The 19166-nt window shown below is 37.9% G+C and overlaps 1 long non-coding RNA gene across 1 annotated transcript in view; it reads left to right on the top strand.

Moving 5' to 3' along the window:
• The window catches only part of LOC117974045 (uncharacterized), a 16636-nt gene extending 5560 nt beyond the window's left edge, over positions 1–11076 (top strand). Inside the window, exon 3 of the long non-coding RNA XR_009307349.1 lies at positions 9154–11076. This is a non-coding gene — a long non-coding RNA (uncharacterized LOC117974045). The remainder of the gene's footprint in view (positions 1–9153) is intronic.
• Positions 11077–19166: the final 8090 nt, after the last annotated feature.

The raw sequence follows: 19166 nt of genomic DNA, 5'->3' as shown, positions 1-19166 counted from the left end.
CCGCTACGCTCCCCTGCCTCCCGAGCCCGCTCCTTCTCCACCCTTGCTCCGCAGTGGTGGAACGACCTTCCTACAGATGTCAGGACTGCCCAGTCCCTGACCACATTCCGGCGCCTCCTTAAGACTCACCTCTTCAAACAGCACCTGTAGAACTCCTCTGTTGTATCCTGGGACACTATCACCCTTCATTTAAATATGCTTTATTTTGCTCTTATCTGCCCCCTATTTTACTGCATTTAATCCTGTACCTCAGAATATTGTAATCTGCCAAGTGTTTAATCTGTAGTATTTTTGTACTTAATCATATCCTGATGTAACTATCACTATTTAATCATATCCTGATGTAACTTTCACTAGTATCTGCTGTATTATTGAATTGTGGTTTGTCACACTTGAGAATTATTGTATTTCTTGTTCTTATTGTATGACTTATATTGTAACACTTGAATGTATTTGTATTTGCTTGCAATTGTAAGTCGCCCTGGATAAGGGCGTCTGCTAAGAAATAAATAATAAGTTCTTATTTGTTTCTGAGTTCAATTACAAAGCCCAAAGCATGTCCTGTTGGTTAGATTAGATTACAAGATAGAGCTAGTAGGTCTTGACACGGAATCTAAGCTTAGTCAGTGTCTCCTCTTTTGACCTAAGAAAGTTACTTGACAGTGTGATCTAGTCCCACCCCAGATGTAAAATAAAATGCAGGTCAAGTGGATGTCCAAACAGTTGCCCAAAGACAGTTGGCCAAAACAAGGACAGGCTGACCAATTGAAAGCACTGTTTAGGATTACCATTCACTGACCTTTGGCCTGGGGTTCAAACACTAGCTTCTACCAAATATCTGTATAGAACTGCAACTTCAATCACGGTTCCCTAACAGCTATTACAAATAGTACACACATTTCAACAATACCTAAGATTCATATCTTTTGGAGTTGTATTATATCCTTGTTACAAATGCATTCTTCATTAATGGTTTTTAGCTAAAAATGTGAGAATGCATTAAATAAATAAGTAATTCCTTTCATATTTAAGTTATTCACATTCTTATCTGTTACTGAATACGACTCTATGATTTCAAATGACTGACCATTTAGAAATAAAATAAAAAACTAGCACCATATTCAAAAAGGATTAACCACTATTCTAATTTGACACATGTTCTTTTGTAAAATGAAAATTGAATTGCTAATATTACATGTAGGAGCTTTTAAATTAGGAGTTACTTGCTTCAAGCGTTAGCATTAACATTGTGTTGTTAATTAAGAAAAATAGAACGATGGAAAATGTTTTGTGAATATGGCCCTTCTTCCTCTTCTCTTTCTCCTTTTCCTTTTCTTCTTCTTCTTCTTCTTCTTCTTCTTCTTCTTCTTCTTCTTTTTCTTCTGCTTCTTCTACTTTGTATTACAATCATCAAATCTATTATAATCTTTATCTTTATATACACTATTCATATACACCATGATCTTCATATACACTACTACGGGTCGCTCATATTTGCTCAAGCCAACTATCCTTTGAGTACTACGAGTGTATTATGAGTCATGTGATTGTAGCCTGATCTTCATTCCCATATAAAAACATACAAAGATGACAAGCTGCAAAATCCCTAGTAACTATTACACAAAGTGTTTCTTATTGGTGTGTAAAGGTCAGAACACTGTGGCACTGGATCATTATACTGCAATTAACCAGGTCCCCCTTCACAATGGCTTATCTGTGCCCTCTCTATCGGCAGCCCGTGCCTGTTATCGGTGTCCTGATCTGGCCGTGAGCACATGCCAAGTCAGAGAGGGCAGTGACCTTTTCACCAGGCCCTTTGATTGACTCTGAAAAGGTTGTGGTTCACAGCTAGTCAGTGGGAGATCATCAAGAGATGAACCAGAAAAGAAAATAAAACGAAGAAAAAAAAAACACACGGTCAAGAGTGACAGAGCCCAGCTGGCGAGAGGCACAACCCCACAATGATCTCAACAAAGAATTAAATTGAAATGAAGTTACCCAGGCAAGAGGTGTAATTAGAAACCAATTTCCTAATCAAATGCGGGACAGGTAATAATCGACAATATCTGCTGCATTGAGCATTGAGCACTTCATTCTCTGGCTCACAGTCCTGCACTCCCAGCCCACGCTATTGTGTTTGCAGCTGCACAGCACCCCAGTTTCAGCGTCCCTGTTTTTCTGTGTAAAGTACTCCGCAGACCTGAAATCCAACCTGACTAACACAGTAGCATATTATTCAATGCAGTGTTCTGTAAGGTGTCTAGATGGAAGGACTGCTGTTAGCTCCAAGTTTGTGCTGGCAGGATTGATGGCAGTGAAGTCTCTCCACTCAATTTACAAGTGTTGGACAAAGAAGGCTCCATAGGGCATCTGCATTAAAATAAATCTGGCTTTTATTAATTATAATTTAAAACTGTTGGACACTGTTTTCAAATCCTCAGTAAAAAGAAAGTTGTTCTGGCAGCTTCTGGTGTTTCTTCTTTTTTAATTGATTGAATCACATTGTGATCTATCTATCTTTCTATCTGTCTATCTGTCTGTCTATCTATCTATCTATTCACAATGTATATATATATGTATATGTATGTATATATACACACACACACACACACACACATACACACACACACACACACACACAAAGTTATATTTGTTCTTTAAAATATATATTAAATAACAGACCTGGAAAGAAATAATCACTCACACTAGTGCTGTACATTTCATTGTCCACAGCCTTTTGCATGACATTTTCATGTGTAATGCATTGACATGTCAAAAAGTCAAGAAGGAAAATATGGTTGAATTTCCAGTTCAGCCTGAATAACTGTAAATTCGGTGTGGTTTGGAATTTGTCCATTTGACTATTTGGTTCATGCACAGTGCTTGATTAAACAATATGAAATTATTTTATTAATTAGGGGACTAAGTAAAACAAAGGTTTGTATTTTAAAAACCAAGCAGGATAGTCAAAAAACATTATTTTACACTATACTTCACTTGGAAATGTGGGTTTACCACCTTTTCTTGTTAAATTCCAAAAGTTTTACACAAGCAATGTAATTGTATCTGATCAGAGGAATGCCTGCAAATTTAAAAGAAACACATTTTAATACTGCTCCATTTTACTGAGAAAGGATTACAGAGAGATTTTGAGTTTGGTACTCATAGTGTATTTGTATTTTTTTCATCCACTGAATTAAAGATCTGCAATTAATGACACTGTATGGTGGTGGATATTCAAGAATATTTATAAACTCCAGAAGCTTTTCCAATTGCTTTTCAATCACTCTGAAAACCTCTGAATTGTACCCAGGTTGCTATGTACAATGCTAGTAAAAGGAAAAGCATGTTCATTAAATCACCAAGGACCTTCTTATCTTTTAAGTCAGGAACACTTTGTAAATAGTGCTCTTTAACTGTACTTTTCATCTATTCTGCAAAACACAAGTCAGCCCTTCATTTCAGCTGCTTTGCTTTTCAGCTTAGAGTCCTTCATGTATACATATATTTGTAATGAACTTGTAAAGAAAACAGGCCACAGGACCCCTTCAGTTTTAAAAGCAGATTGCTGACCATCAAAAACGAATGGCTCGACAGCTGGTTTCCATGTTGCTTCCTTGAAACCCTCTGAATTACAAGGAGGTTACTGCATTCCTCCAGCTAGACAGCTGCCCTGCTACAGCAGGGGGTCAGGGGTTAAACGCCTAAAGTCAAAAGCCAAAGGGGTGTTCGTCCTAATCGAAAATGGACTGGATGCTTGCTCTGCTGCGGCACTAAACAAATTGTCAAGTTAAATAGCACTCATGGGGTCTATTGCATTGATTAACCCCTGAACCGCGTTGTGTTTTGGATTTGTCAGGTGCACATAATGTGAAAACGAGTTTGCCAGAAGCTCTAAATACAAAATTGGAGCTAGAAGTATCATGAAAAAGTAAAACACCATGATACACATGGACATGCAGGTAAACAGACCGACGCCTGAGGATTTACAAATGTTGTTAACAAATGACACAGTGTTTGTGCTTTCTATCTCAAGGACCAGAGACCTCTAACACTTGGTTAAAACCATCACCCCTGAACATATTGAATACTCATAATAAGCAGAGAAGATAAATGTAATGACAGCAGTAACAATGGCAATCGATTGACAGAGGACTGTTAGAATTCTACTAAAGATGCTTGAGCCTGAGACAACTGATGTACTGAGCATATAATAATAATAATAATAATAATAATAATAATAATAATAATAATAATAATAATAATAATAACTGAGTATCTAGTGAACCCCTGCCACACTTTCACCTTGAAAACTGCCACAAAAATAAGGGCCTGTTTTCAGCTACAACAGCATTGACCTGTCAGCAGGTCTTTGTGGAATACAGTGGGGAGTTACAGGGTGCTTTATAGGTGGTTGAAATCCTTCATTTAAAGCTGCTACTTAGCTGCTACTCTGTCATCAGAGTTAACTCCTGGGTTAGAGGTAATCAGTACCTATAGTATTTAGAGCTACAGACCTTTGTTAAATACTTCCCTTAGCTTACTGTACCTAGCGATTGATGGTTTGCTTGTACAGTGTCTGCTAACAAATGGCTAAATCTGGATATTTAAAGTTCTTCCAGACCATAAATATCTCACCAAAATCCAGAACGTGACTCCTCTGCAAAAGCTTTGAAGCTGAATTTAGAGACAACTTAAAGCATGGCTTTAATTGTTTTGTGTAAGGGTTTTTCAATTGTGTTGGTCTTTTATTGATAATGGGGGTACATGTTGATGCTGATGATTTGTGTTGTCCCTCCGGACACACTGGGAAGCGAGATTTGTTGTTCAAAGGCAATACATGAAATAAAGAGCCTTTTGACTGTATGGTTTGGATATTTGAATACTGGTAGTTGTCATTATTTAAACACAATTACATAGCTGCCAAACTATTAGATGTACTGTAAATGTATATTTAATTTGATGTTATATTTTCCATTGTCCTAAAAAATTGTATTTACCTAATATGTACTTAGAAGTCTATATAGATTCTAGTTATGACTAATTCTACTTTTTGGACACAGCACAGCAAACTCCTTCCTATGTTATTTGTACTAGTAGATGGAATAAATTATAACAATACCTAAACACCTGTACAAGGTTTTTCCAACTCCTATTAACAGTGGCACAGAAACTGAAAAGTGTTAGAGACTCAGCCGTAGCCAGTGTAGTACCAAACAAGAGAGTTATGGACCTGATACAGGGGCTTTTTATTAGCCACTTTATTAGCCAGATTAAATTGTGCTCTAGAAGCTCAATGCACTGTTTTATCTGTTCCAAAAAAAGCTGATTGGGCTGCAGAACTGAGACTGTTTCTCCACGGCAGACATTTTAATTTGCACATATTTGCATTTGTTTTCCTGCTCTTTTTTTCTGATCCCTTTCCTGCACTGTTGACATTTTTATGAGTTTGTTGAAAACTAACAACATTTACTCCAACTTACCCTAAGCAGTAGAACTGCATGTTTGTCTTTGCCATATAAGTTCGTATCATGACCTCAGCCTGGAGGCTGCTAGCCTTGACAATGGCTTTGGCCTGGAGGATCCTGAGTTTGGCTGGTCTGGACCTAAAAGGGTCACAGCCTCTCCCTCAACTTGGCCTTGACCAACCAAACGTATCTGCTTCCATTTGCTCATTACTACCACCAAATAAACAGTACAATTCTATAAGCCTAAAATGTCTGTTTTGTATCTACCAGTAAGCAACACTCTGTGGACATCACACCTTCCAGTGGCCAGGTTTGAAAAGCGATCTTTATCTGATGGCCTTTCAAATCCAAGCAGATTACATCTTCATCTGCAGGCAGTTTATCAAAGTCCAGCATGTCCATAGGAGGGTTGTTTTAATGGGGGGGAGGGGGGACCAATCTACTGGCATAAAAGCCTTTGTCCCTTCCAAATGGGTGGGAAATGATTCTACAGGATTAGCCAACAATTATACGCTACGGCCTAATCAATTCACTCCATTCACCGTGTGGAGTAAGCTGATCCCTCTGAACAAAGGGCCATGCCGGTGGGGGTACACCTGAGAAAACAGCAGGTCAGTGTAAACAGCATGGCACTCACTCCCTCTATGGAATGGCCCAGAACCATATGGTGCTGCTATGAACTTATTAGCTGGCGGATTAACTGATCTTGTTGCCTGGGATCGGCCCGTCAGTCTCCCCCGACTGCGCAGCTGACTGACAGCCTATATCTGCTGCTTCAAACTCAGAAGTTATTTCCTCTGGTTTATCAAGTGATTGCACACAAATACACTGGCAGACACAAAACCCCCCTTTGTAAAAGCCTGTCGCCCCCTCTGCATTCTTACGCCCCAGCAAAACAACTTATTTTAGCTCCCAAACCACGATTTCTCAGTCGCTAGTTGGCCTCTCAGGGCCCTGCACTCACATTTTTTTATTGAAAATACCTTTAGCCTTTGTAGATGTAGCGATAATGTGAACGAATGGCGTGCTTTGTGCCTTACAGTTAAGTTTTTAAAGAATCCTTGGCATCCCTATGCAATTCAACCACTAGGATTTCAATTCTGGGTCATGCTTTATTGGTTTAACTATTAAGAACTAGCTTACTAACATACTGAAACAATGTTCATACTTTGTTAATGTTAGTTAATTTGTAATAACTTGTTTATCAACTAATAATAAACTAATAATAAATGCTCCGAATTATTTAACAGTGGGAACTGAGGTAACCCTTTGATTTTCACTCCTGATGGGTAACTGTGTTACAGTGATGAGGTGACAGTCAAACTGAGCCTTTGAAATTGGGTGGAAAAACAGGGCTAAACCGGATCAAAACTGTATGCCATAAATATATTAATAAATAAGAAGGTTTATATGTTAACAATGCTAAAAGGAAGAGAATCAAGTTAAGTACTGTAAAAATGAGGTTAGCCCGCTTTGAGAATCAATTGCACTTTTAATTTACATTATTGTTTTACAAGAGTGTTTTCCTCTCTGTGCATTTTCTGGATGAAATATGAACTCATCTGTGCATTGTTAAATCTTATCAAAATTGGATCAGCAGATACTAGGGGCTGCAGAGCTACTGCCATTGCAGATACTGTACCACAGAGGATGGAGGGCAGACGGATTCACAGAGCTGTGAAATGCTTTCAAGCCATTTTCAGCTTCTGTATGTTCTGCAAAAATCTTTGTCAGTTATAATCATTATCAAATGTTGCATCGCAAAAATGTGTTTGAAACCACTTCTATCATCTATAATTTGGAACACTTAATCCTAACATTTATATTCTGAAGAACTGTGATGAAGACAGTTTGCAGAAAACGTTTGCTGACCTTCTCTTAAGTTTCTATTGAAATGCTTTAGCCTGAGTCAGCTGGATCAAATTCAGAAAGCGGACAGATACAGTCATGGGTTTATGACATGTAGTTTGTTTGTTATCTATGAAATATCTGACTCCTTTTTGTCTTGAAATTCCTAGTTTGAATGTTGCCTTACTGCTGCAACCCACTTACTGCACCAGACACTGAAACTTACCAACAGGCCAAAGGACTGAAGATCAACAGGCAACTTCCATTCCCTCCGTAACCCCACTGCCCTTAATCACCCACCATTACCCTTCTTATCCTAACAATGAGGACTGGTTACACCTAACTCTCATAGGGAGGGGTCACCGCTCCCAAAATGATATACCACCACATACCATACACTTTTAATCAGTACTGATGAAGACATCAGCCATGATCTCCATTCGTGCTGTCAAGTATTTTACCCACATGTTGCTGAGCTCTGGAGATGCAGGCCTAGTCTTGCTAATCTTCATCTGGCCTGATCAGACACCTGACCAGTAGAGGTCACTGAAACATGATGCTGTATAAACTATCCTCAGACGATTTTCCTGCCTGGCACAAAAGCTAATGCAGCTCTCTTTGCGTTCCCAGCCAAGATTGGCAACTTTGTGTGAATGTAATTCAAATTCAAACCAAGTTTGCATGTCTCACTCTGAGCTCCACTGAAGACCCGTTACTTTTACTGATGCTGCTGTATGTGGTTATTTCTTAGGTCAGGTGTGCATATGAAGGTGAGACTCATGTCTCCTGTAAAACATAATCTTCATAAACCTTTAAATTAAAAAAACGACGTTGTTGTTTTGTTTGTTAAATAAGTACATGTTAGCAATCACAATACAGTAGCCAGCATGTAAATGTGTTGCAGGTTATCAGTGCAGTATTGGTGGATTCCTGCTCATGTTACTTTAGCCAGACTCTTCCACATTGAGGATGACACCCCATCAGTTTGAAGCTGTCTCAAGCACTGTTCAGCCCCCATCCTCTTCAGTGTCAGTATGCGGTCACTGGGGTCAGCAGTCTGACAGGGTGGTCCTGTTCCTGCTGCTATGCAAATAACTACCTGTCTCTTCCAGAGAAAAGGAGTTTATTAATGTTCTTAATAAGCTGTGTAAAATTGTTACATGTGCTTTCTAGGGCCTGAGATATGTTTTGGTGTGTTAGCGAGGTTGCAGGTCATCAAAGCAGAGCTGGCTGAAGATCTGGTGGTGGACACATAATTGGGCACCATAAAGTAAAACAAACTCTTGGATGGTGTAGCCCCAGTTCAGCTTTCAAGTGCTAAACAGTAATAAACTGATAAACGGTGCTTTGAAATGCTTGACATCTGATTGTATCATCTAGACCCTGGCATTGATCAGCACACACTAAAAGCAACACATATTCCTAAGAAGAACTTAACTGATAATTATGAAAGCAGAGGACAGGACCAGACGACACAATTGGATGCGAAGTGGATACAGATTCAGGCTGTTTTTCAGTGGTGGGTGCTAGAATGGATTTACAAGCCATGTTATTGCTGCTGATTCAATAGGATCCTTCAACAGTCAACTGGATGCATTCCTGCAATCGATTAGCTGTTAGTTATGTCTTTTATTTTTGTGTTCTTTGTACAGTATAAAAAGTATTGTCAAATGCATGTACCTTCTGTACCAAGGTCACATATTCTAAATAAGAAATAGTGTGTCTTTAGTGTGTACTTCTGGTTGTATAACGTATATCATTATCATTCTGACACATTGTATCTTATATAAAAATACGCAATAACCCATTTTAACCTCATTTTCCCCTCTCCCCCTAGACCTGCACTCCAGTGGACTGAGGTTCTGAGTAAGGACAACCCCAGCACTCCCAGAGATTCAAAGCTGAGGCCAAAGCTATTTACACCTTTCTTCCTAATTCTCTTTCCATGCATGTAACTTCCTAAACTGCTTACAGCACTCCTTTTCTTGGTGTCAGGTCAGGTGTTGAGTCTGGGTTGCGTGGAAGCACCACAGTTTGAATGTGCAAGGAAGAGCACGCATTTGGAAGGGGAGTGGAGGCAAACTTTCAAACAGAGAGCGGTGGGTGTCTGGAATGGGATGCCAAGCCATGTTGCTGCTGTTGATTCATTGGAATCCTGCAAGAGCCAACTGGATCCTGGAATCAATTATAACTGATTGAGCATTGATGAGCCAAATGGTTTCAGCTTGTTTGTATCTTTTATAAATGTTCTTATGTATAAAGTAACGTCTGTCTGCTCTGAAAATGTAGCACGTCTCTTTTGGCAGTGGGCGCATGTTGGTCTCTGAATCTGAAGACCGTGGTTTGATACTCATTCACTATTGTACACTATCTACCCATTCCAGCATTGCCTTGTATGAGCACACTTTGAGAAAACAAGCAAACCAACCAATACAAAATCAAAGCAGAGGCGTTGTTCTAATTTTCTAACATCGCACAAAGGCAATTTGGAATAAATCACGATGACCACCAGTCAACGACAGCACTGAATCCCCCCTGACCAGCCGGATATGATTCAGACTGGAATTGACCAGATCCAAATCTTTTCTGTTCTGCATTCTCCTGATTTCTGGAGAAGATGTCAGGATACGTTGACACAGACTAGAAACAAAACCTGCTATCAGTGCTGCACTGTTCAGAACTCCAGCGGCCTTCCGAAGGAGAAGGGCGACCCCATCATGCCTGGGTCTTGTCATGACTGGGTCTTGTCATGCCTGTAAGGTAAATCAGAACAGGGGCAAACTGAAAAGGCAACATAGGTCCATTCACAGTCACAACTGCAGCTTAATGGCTTTGAAATTGCATTAAATAGCAAAGAATGCCACGTGATATATGGGTATGTTTAATCACCTTTCACGTACTGTATGATTCAAGCCAGTGTCGTCAACCATATTGATATATGAGAATACAGTGTACCAGAAACTCAATATGGTCCAATTGATGTCATGGAAAGGATTTGTTTCTGACGTGTCATGTGGCATACGGCCTGCAAGACGCACACCCTGATTGACTGAAGGCTCCTCAACAAATATATGACGGCAGAACATATTCCTTTAGGTGCCACTCCCTTTCAAACCATCTTTCTACCATCTTAACTCTGTGACAGGTGTGGAGCGGTAATGCACACCAGGGGCGGCCGGTTAACAGTGTTCGCTTGCTCGCCGAACCCCCAGTCTCTTATTAATGAATTGCACTTCCCTTCTTCTGGGTGATGTGCGTTTCATTTCCCCCCTCTCACGTGACACATCAACAATAATAATAATATATTTTATATATTTTGGCAAAGGGGGCGCTCATTGGACTCTGAATCTGAAGACTGTGGTTTGATACTCATTCACGATTGTACACTATCTACCATTCCAGCATTTCCTTGTATGAGCACACTTTGAGAAAACAAGCAAACCAACCAATACAAAATCAAAGCAGAGGCGTTGTTCTACTTTTCTAACATCGCACAAAGGCAATTTGGAATAAACCACGATGACCACCAGTCAACGACAGCACTGAATCCCCCCTGACCAGCCGGATCCGATCCAGACTGGAATTGACCAGATCCAAGCATCTTTTCTGTTCTGCATTCTCCTGATTTCCTGATAGGGCAACAGTGTGGAGTAGTGGTTAGGGCACTGGACTCTTGACCGGAGGGTCGTGGGTTCAGTCCCAGGTGGAGGACACTGCTGCTGTACCCTTGAGCAAGGTACTTTATCTAGATTGCTCCAGTAAAAACCCAACTCTATAAATGGGTAATTGTATGTAAAAAATAATGTGTAAAAAATAATGTAATTGTATGTAAAAATAATTGCAAGTCGCCCTGGATAAGGGCGTCTGCTAATAAATAAATTAATAAATTAATTAATTAATCAATTAATTAATTAATTAATTAATTAATAATAATAATAATAATAATAATAATAATAATAATAATAATAATAATAATATAGCGCCTTTCATAGTGGACCACCATCACAAAGCGCATTACAGAGGTAGGCTGTGAACTGTGCTTTATATGCAGAATCACTTACAATAGGACATTGATTTAACATCTCAGCCGCAGGATGGAGCACAAGGAGTTTAATTGACTTGCTAAGGTCACACAGTGAGTCAGTCAGTGGCAACGGTGGGATTTGAACCAGTAACCTTCTGGTTACAAGCCCTAGACTTGACTGGACCACACTGCCTCCTTAGCAATGACGTTCATCCCACCTGTTTAATGGGCTGAAGGTGGGCTGTGCTCGCTCAGAAATGCAAGCACCCAAATCTGCCGTGCACATGAGCAGTATCAGCCAGCAGTCAGCCAGGACTGGCTATGATTGGCTTAATGTCTGGATGGAGCGCAGCTGGTTAGCAAACATGGTGATCAGACGATCAGTGCACATGTGCCAAGACAACAAAGGCTATAAATATGAGCAACACTTTGGCTCTTCTGTCTTGTATGGTGTGTTACTTTGTTACTTTGTGTTAGTTTAAATATTAAAATAAAAGTCTAATTTTCTTTGTCTAAATTTAAATTAATATTTATGGATACTGTTATTTGTTCTACTTCATTCAGTACATTATATTTGTATTTTAATACTATTTATATAATATTTTGTTTAATCTTGTTGATTTTCTAGGTGTTTTTAAATTACTATTTTTTTACTGTTTGTTTGTAGCTGATCAGTCTTTTATTAGGTCTATATAAATTATCTACTGGTTCCTGGGGGAAAAAAAATCAACTTCATTGTTAATTACAGTGTTTTTATTTATTTATTGTTTCCTTTGGCCTTAATTGTGACTTCCATTTAAGGTCTTATTTTTTCCTGTTCTTGGTCTTTGAACTTGGGATTGATTTAGATTCAGGGACAACTTCAATTTAAATAAAAACACATTTACATTTTCGAGTACATTCGGAGTGTTTAATATATTTGTCTTATTTCAACATCTCACTTTTTATAGGATTTTTTAATTTTTTTATTTAATGAATGAAAACCGAACGATTAAATGATTTAGCCATGTTATCAATTGAAAAAGACATGATGGCTGACATTCCTGACTTTAAAAATAAAGTAATCAAAAATTTGCCACAATAAGACACAGCAAGCTTTCAACAGTATCACTTCCAACAGTAAACACATCCACTGGACAGTGCTGCTACCACTGAGATTTGGTTGAGTGAGGAGCTGGTTCTCAGATTCCCTGATTTTGTGGCCACAGTCTGTGTTTATTTGGGTGCTTGAAGCTGTGAATGTGTAGACATAGGAAACTGGAATATAAAAATCGCAATCTAAATCTGCTGTGTTTGGAACTGGAGCTAATCTCAAACCTAGTCATTCCCCATAATAAATATGCCTCTGAGAAAATGACTTGGTCTTCATCACCATCTTTCTTGCAGACACACGTATACAGTTGTCCAGGGCTGGTCTGAGCACCACTGGGGAAACTTGATGAATTTGCCCATGGTAGCCAGGTGTTGTTTAAGGATTTGAATGTATGCAATGGTTTTCCATGTAGTGTTTGTATTTTCTTGTTCTGAGTTGAATTTTTTATTTGTATGTTTTAATTGCTCAGGTTGGTTATCATTTTGTTTGGTTGTTTAGGGTTTTTTTTTTTTTTTTTTAACAGTTTGTATTAAAGGCAACAAAGCCCTCTCTACCACAGCCCTCATAGCAGAAACCAGATTATACCACAGATAATTCCTGTAAATCAGTACCAGAATACAGAAATCCTTCTTAAAGCTGCTCCATAGTAATGTTCAGATTGACAACAGAACAACAGTAATGTAGTGGAAAAATATTACCGTGAGACCTATTTATTTCAAAACTGATTGTAAAGAAGGATGATAAATATGATCTCTACTAATTTTGGCTAGTCTTACGTTTATTAAATATGTAATTTTTTGGTCACCTCATGTACATTTTGTTTTAATTGATATTCTTCCCCCGTTTAAGAAAGCAGCCTTGGCATGGAATTCAGAGTTCAATTCTGTACAATGGGACAGCACCCCCTGCAGGCAACTGATGGAGTTTCAGTAAATCTGTGTCAACTGCTTGAGCAAAACAAAAAACAGAAAACTATTTATTGGGATATTAAAATAATATAGTACTGGCATTTCTTCCTTTAGTGATAAGGTAATGATCCAGTACAGCTCAACACAATACTGTATGAAGTTCATACTTTGCTCAAAGGGCAGAGGGTAAAATAGATGACTGATAAGGACAATGTTGATGATATATTTATGTAGTGGATAGCTTAAGATAGGTTTGCTGAAACAAAGAAATACATTTAATTGATGTCAGCAGAACTATAATAAAAGACAAATCATATGCAAAGTTATTTTGGGAAGCTGTAACATCGTGAAAGGGGAGCGTCACAAGCTGTTACCGGCAGAAAGGCGACCCAGGGACAGAACAAAACAAATACAGAAACAAGAACAAAATAAACAAGGCACGAGGGCCAAAATAATGTGATTATTATTCATGCATCCCGGTACTGAACAACGTGCAAACAAACCGTCCCTTGGAATTAGCTTTAATGAAATCACAAATAAGTTCCCGTAGGTTTTCTTTTATTTTTTTATTGTAATATTAAACAATTAATTTGGTCTGAGCACAACCAGTGCTACATTTAGACATACACCTTTTTCTCTAAATTAATCTTATATGTGATTAAGTCCAAATGATAGGAGTTTGGGTTTTGACTGAAGAAATCTACTAATAATAGTTAGAAATTTTAGAAATTGATAATATGGGAGGGAATTAAGCTACCTCCTTAGACATATAACCAGAGTAACATTAACCAGAATAAACCGTTTTTCCTTCTTACACAGTTTCCTTCCGATAATTAACAAAACTATTGTGGGACTTTTGATCCAATTATGAAACTGCAAGGCATGCATCTCATTGACCCTATATTTATGATATTCAGTGTATAAAGACCTTTCGATATAATGTGATATGCTAAATAAATGTAGGTTATAATTCTATTTTTTCAATACAGTGAGTGTCTTTAATTATGAAGAACACAAACATCCAAAAGCAAACCCTTACTCGAGTGCTGTCTTTGTTCTGTTTTTTATTATTGAAACCAAGAATCAGTTCCTGAGTCCTACATTTGGTGTACTATAAGCCAGTAACATTTACAGAATCGTTTGATTAAAAAAAAAAGTCCTTAAAAAACTATGATGCATGATTCATGCAAAAAAAACATAAAAAAGCAGGAAAAGATGCACTTGCTAGGAGAAAAAGCAGCACATTTAAAATAATAATAATAATAATAATAATAATAATAATAATAATAATAATAATAATAATAATAATAATAATTTAGGATAACTATATGCAGCAATTTCAGTGACTGCCTTATTCTCACATATGGGCAACAGCATTGATTTCTTACAATAAATAAATAAATAAAAAACCTCTTGTGACATATAGTTTTAGTCGAGGTATACAAGGCTTTGTAAGGCAGTTAAATACACACACACACATTCCCACACCAAAATCTTACTCCTCATTTGAAAGGCCCGTCCTTTAGATCCATGCAACTATTGTTGGTTTTAGTTTTGCACCCTCTCAATTAATTCCATACAGGAAGAAATGTAATAAAGTTTGCAATCTGGGAAAATACACGGGAGCTTGGGGTATTGTCGTTTGTTCAAAGGATGGAGGGGTGGGATGGGGCTTTCAGGGTTCTTTACTTTCACCTGCTGGGGTCCATTTGGTCTCTTTCAAAGAGAAAGGAAAGGCAAAATGAATACGCAAAATGGGGATAAGAGTCCCTTAAAGAGCCCAATGGTATAATCAATGGGCACTTGTAATCCCTATTATACCTCACAGAGGTAGCTGTAAGACAATTAAATCTCCCTTCTCTGGCAATTTAACTGCCAGTGAATGAGTTTTCAGCAGTGGGGTAACCATACTGCACCATTTTAGTCAAACTCTCCTTTTTTTCTCATAGTGGTAGGAGAAAAATCCACAAATGGCTCTTTGTTTTACTGTTCTAATCACAGGGCCGAGGTGTATGGTGACTTTGAGACATGTTTTGTTCATTGTGAAAATCTAAATGTTCTGTTGTTATTAAGTAAAAGCATATATATATATATATATATATATATATATATATATATATATATATATATATATATATATATATATCTTTATTTCTTATTTGAAGCTGGATCTTTCTCTGTTTTGGACACATTTTGCATTCTGTTAGTTTTAAATTTTCTAATAAGAACAACCTTTTTTTTTAATCCACATGATCTTACCCTCTACCTTAATAAATAACATTAAAGAAAAACAACATGTGTTTATTTATTAATTTACATTATGTAAAAGAACACAAGAACGTTTACAAACAAGAGGAGGCTATTCGGTCCATCCATGCTCGTCCGCTTCTTAGTATGTATCTGAAATCTTTCTAAAGTCAGTCCTTAAAGAATCCAAATTGTTCTGAAGGACTAGGTAACTGACTCCATCCACTCATCCCTCACCACTCTCTATACATACACAGCATAATGTATTATAATATTAATAGCAATTTGAACATTTCAATCCAAATGGGGTCTACATAAAGAATATTTACAAATAAAATCAAAACAATAATAATAATACTAATACTACTAATAATAATAATAATAATAATAATAATAATAATAATAATAATACATATCCTCTATGGACGCACTACATTTTAGGGTCTACTATATTTGTAAATGTCATTATTATAACAATATCGCCACATGCTGCATTACAAAAACACTATTCACTATTCACTATAAACTATTCAGTCTAGACAAAAAGGCTTAATGTTGCTTTTTCTGTAATATTAATGTAACCTTATAATTGTGATGTCCTCAGGGAGGAAAATATGTTCCACTGTTTGTTCCCTTAAATGAAGGATATTTGAATCCAGCGCTACATGGTTTAGCCATTATGTTGTGTTAATACATTCTACATGGATGTGCCTAATTTATTTTGATACATATAGTCTTAATTACGTAATGCAGAGTATGCTGTTTTTCTTAGCCTTATAAACATGTCCTTTTTTGTTTCCGGACCTATAACGACAGAGAAGACATTTCACATGAAAGAATGCCTTGCGCCACATCCAGATAGAGGGGTGTAGAGCAGCAGGGCTCCAGTGACCGCACACACAGGACTGCAGCGACATCTAGTGGAACCCTCTTGAAACAACTCTCCTGAACCCTAGCTTTAAATAAAGTGTAACCTGTTTCAAATGCTACTATTCACATCCTTTTTTATGGAGTTTTCAATCACTCTGAGTGGCAATTATTCAAATATTGCATTTATTTTATATTTTTTGATGTCTCTGTCAAGGTGTTGCATTTCAGTTCTAAATCAGCCAGTGTCTTTATACTAATGCACAGCTGTGTACTATTATCCTGTAAAATAAAACAAAGAAACTTCACTCTTTAAAAACCCAAACCGTACCCTCATCCTGTAAAAAAAACAAAGAAACTTCACTCTAAAAACCCAAACCGTACCCTCATCCTGTAAAAAAACCCAAAGAAACTCCACTCTAAAAACCCAAACCGTACCCTCATCCTGTAAAGAAAAAAAAGAAACTTCACTCTAAAAACCCAAACCTTACCCTCATCCTGTAAAAAAACCCAAAGAAACTCCACTCTAAAAACCCAAACCGTACCCTCATCCTGTAAAGAAAAAAAAGAAACTTCACTCTTTAAAAACCCAAACCGTACCCTCATCCTGTAAAAAAAACAAAGAAACTTCACTCTAAAAACCCAAACCGTACCCTCATCCTGTAAAAAAACCCAAAGAAACTCCACTCTAAAAACCCAAACCGTACCCTCATCCTGTAAAAAAAACAAAGAAACTTCACTCTAAAAACCCAAACCTTACCCTCATCCTGTAAAATAAAACAAAGAAACTCCACTCTAAAAACCCAAACCGTACCCTCATCCTGTAAAAAAAAACAAAGAAACTTCACTGTTTAAAAACCCAAACCGTACCCTCATCCTGTAAAAAAACAAAGAAACCACTCTAAAAACCCAAACCGTACCCTCATCCTGTAAAGAAAAACAAAGAAACTTCACTCTTTAAAAACCCAATCCGTACCCTCATCCTGTAAAAAAAACAAAGAAACTCCACTCTAAAAACCCAAACCGTACCCTCATCCTGTAAAAAAAACACAGAAACTTCACTCTTTAAAAACCCAAACCGTACCCTCATCCTGTAAAATAAAACAAAGAAACTCCACTCTAAAAACCCAAACCGTACCCTCATCCTGTAAAGAAAACACAGAAACTTCACTCTAAAAACTCAAACCGTACCCTCATCCTGTAAAAAAAACAAAGAAACTTCACTCTTTAAAAACCCAAACCGTACCCTCATCCTGTAAAAAAACAAACTTCACTCTAAAAACCCAAACCGTACCCCCATCCTGTAAAAAAAACAAAGAAACTCCACTCTAAAAACACAAACCGTACCCTCATCCTGTAAAAAACTTCACTCTAAAAACCCAAACCGTACCCTCATCCTGTAAAAAAAACAAAGAAACTTCACTCTAAAAACCCAAACCGTACCCTCATCCTGTAAAAACAAAGAAACTTCACTCTAAAAACCCAAACCGTACCCTCATCCTGTAAAAACAAAGAAACTTCACTCTAAAAACCCAAACCGTACCCTCATCCTGTAAAAAAAACAAAGAAACTTCACTCTAAAAATCCAAACTGTACCCTCATCCTGTAAAGAAAAAAAAGAAACTTTACTCTAAGTTTCCTCCCACACGAGCCCTGTGCAGGGGTCAATGCGTGCTACTGGGAGGATAAAGGGCCTGCCAGCTGATGGGACTTTTTAATAGTAATTTAATATGTGCTCCTCCACGTAATACTCAAACAGTAGGTAAGATTATACAGTGTACAGTAGGTGTGCAATAGTAACACTGCTATAAATACATTCCTAAAGACATGCAAGACAGACACGTACATGCGCCCCCTTCTGCTGTTGCTGATTCATGTAATGAGGAGACAAATCCAGTGAGATTTTTTTAAAAAAATGTTTAATTTATTACACAGATTTAAGTAAATCTGCATTTCTTTTATACATGTAAATTAAACTGCTGACTGCCACCTTCCAAAACCAAGAGTCAAGGCTGAAATTGTACATTTGTACAAAAAAAAAAGTATATATATATATATATATATATATATATATATATATATATATATATCATCCCAGATCTTGTGCTATTTATTTAGATAAATACATAGATGGAAAAAAAAACATACTGAAGCCCTCCCTAGCTGCTTGGCAATGGAGGAATATCTAATCCATTGAGATTTCTTCATAAACATCATGCCTCTCTACACCATAACTGTTTAAATAGTGAGCACTTGGGTCTCTATGAAGGTTCATGTCTGATGCTGCGTGTGTGTCTCTCACAGGGTGTCTCACCCTCTCTGATGCTGCCTGTGTGCCTCTCAAAGGGTGTCTCGCCCTCCCTGATGCTGCCTGTGTGCCTCTCAGAGTGTCTCACCCTCTCTGATGCAGCCTGTGTGTCTCTCACAGGGTGTCTCACCCTCTCTGATGCTGCCTGTGCCTCGCACAGGGTGTCTCACCCTCTCTGATGCTGCCTGTGTCTCTCACAGGGTGTCTCGCACTCTCTGATGCTGCCTGTGTGCCTCTCACAGGGTGTCTCACCCTCTCTGAAGCTGCCTATGCCTCTCACAGGGTGTCTCACCCTCTCTGATGCTGCCTGTGTGCCTCTCACAGGGTGTCTCACCCTCTCTGATGCAGCCTGTGTGTCTCTCACAGGGTGTCTCACCCTCTCTGATGCTGCCTGTGCCTCGCA

This window comes from Acipenser ruthenus, chromosome 2 (assembly GCF_902713425.1).
Source record: "Acipenser ruthenus chromosome 2, fAciRut3.2 maternal haplotype, whole genome shotgun sequence".
NCBI lineage: Eukaryota > Metazoa > Chordata > Actinopteri > Acipenseriformes > Acipenseridae > Acipenser > Acipenser ruthenus.
The sequence above is the reverse complement of the archived record's forward strand: the minus strand, read 5'-3'. Positions and strand labels throughout refer to the sequence as shown.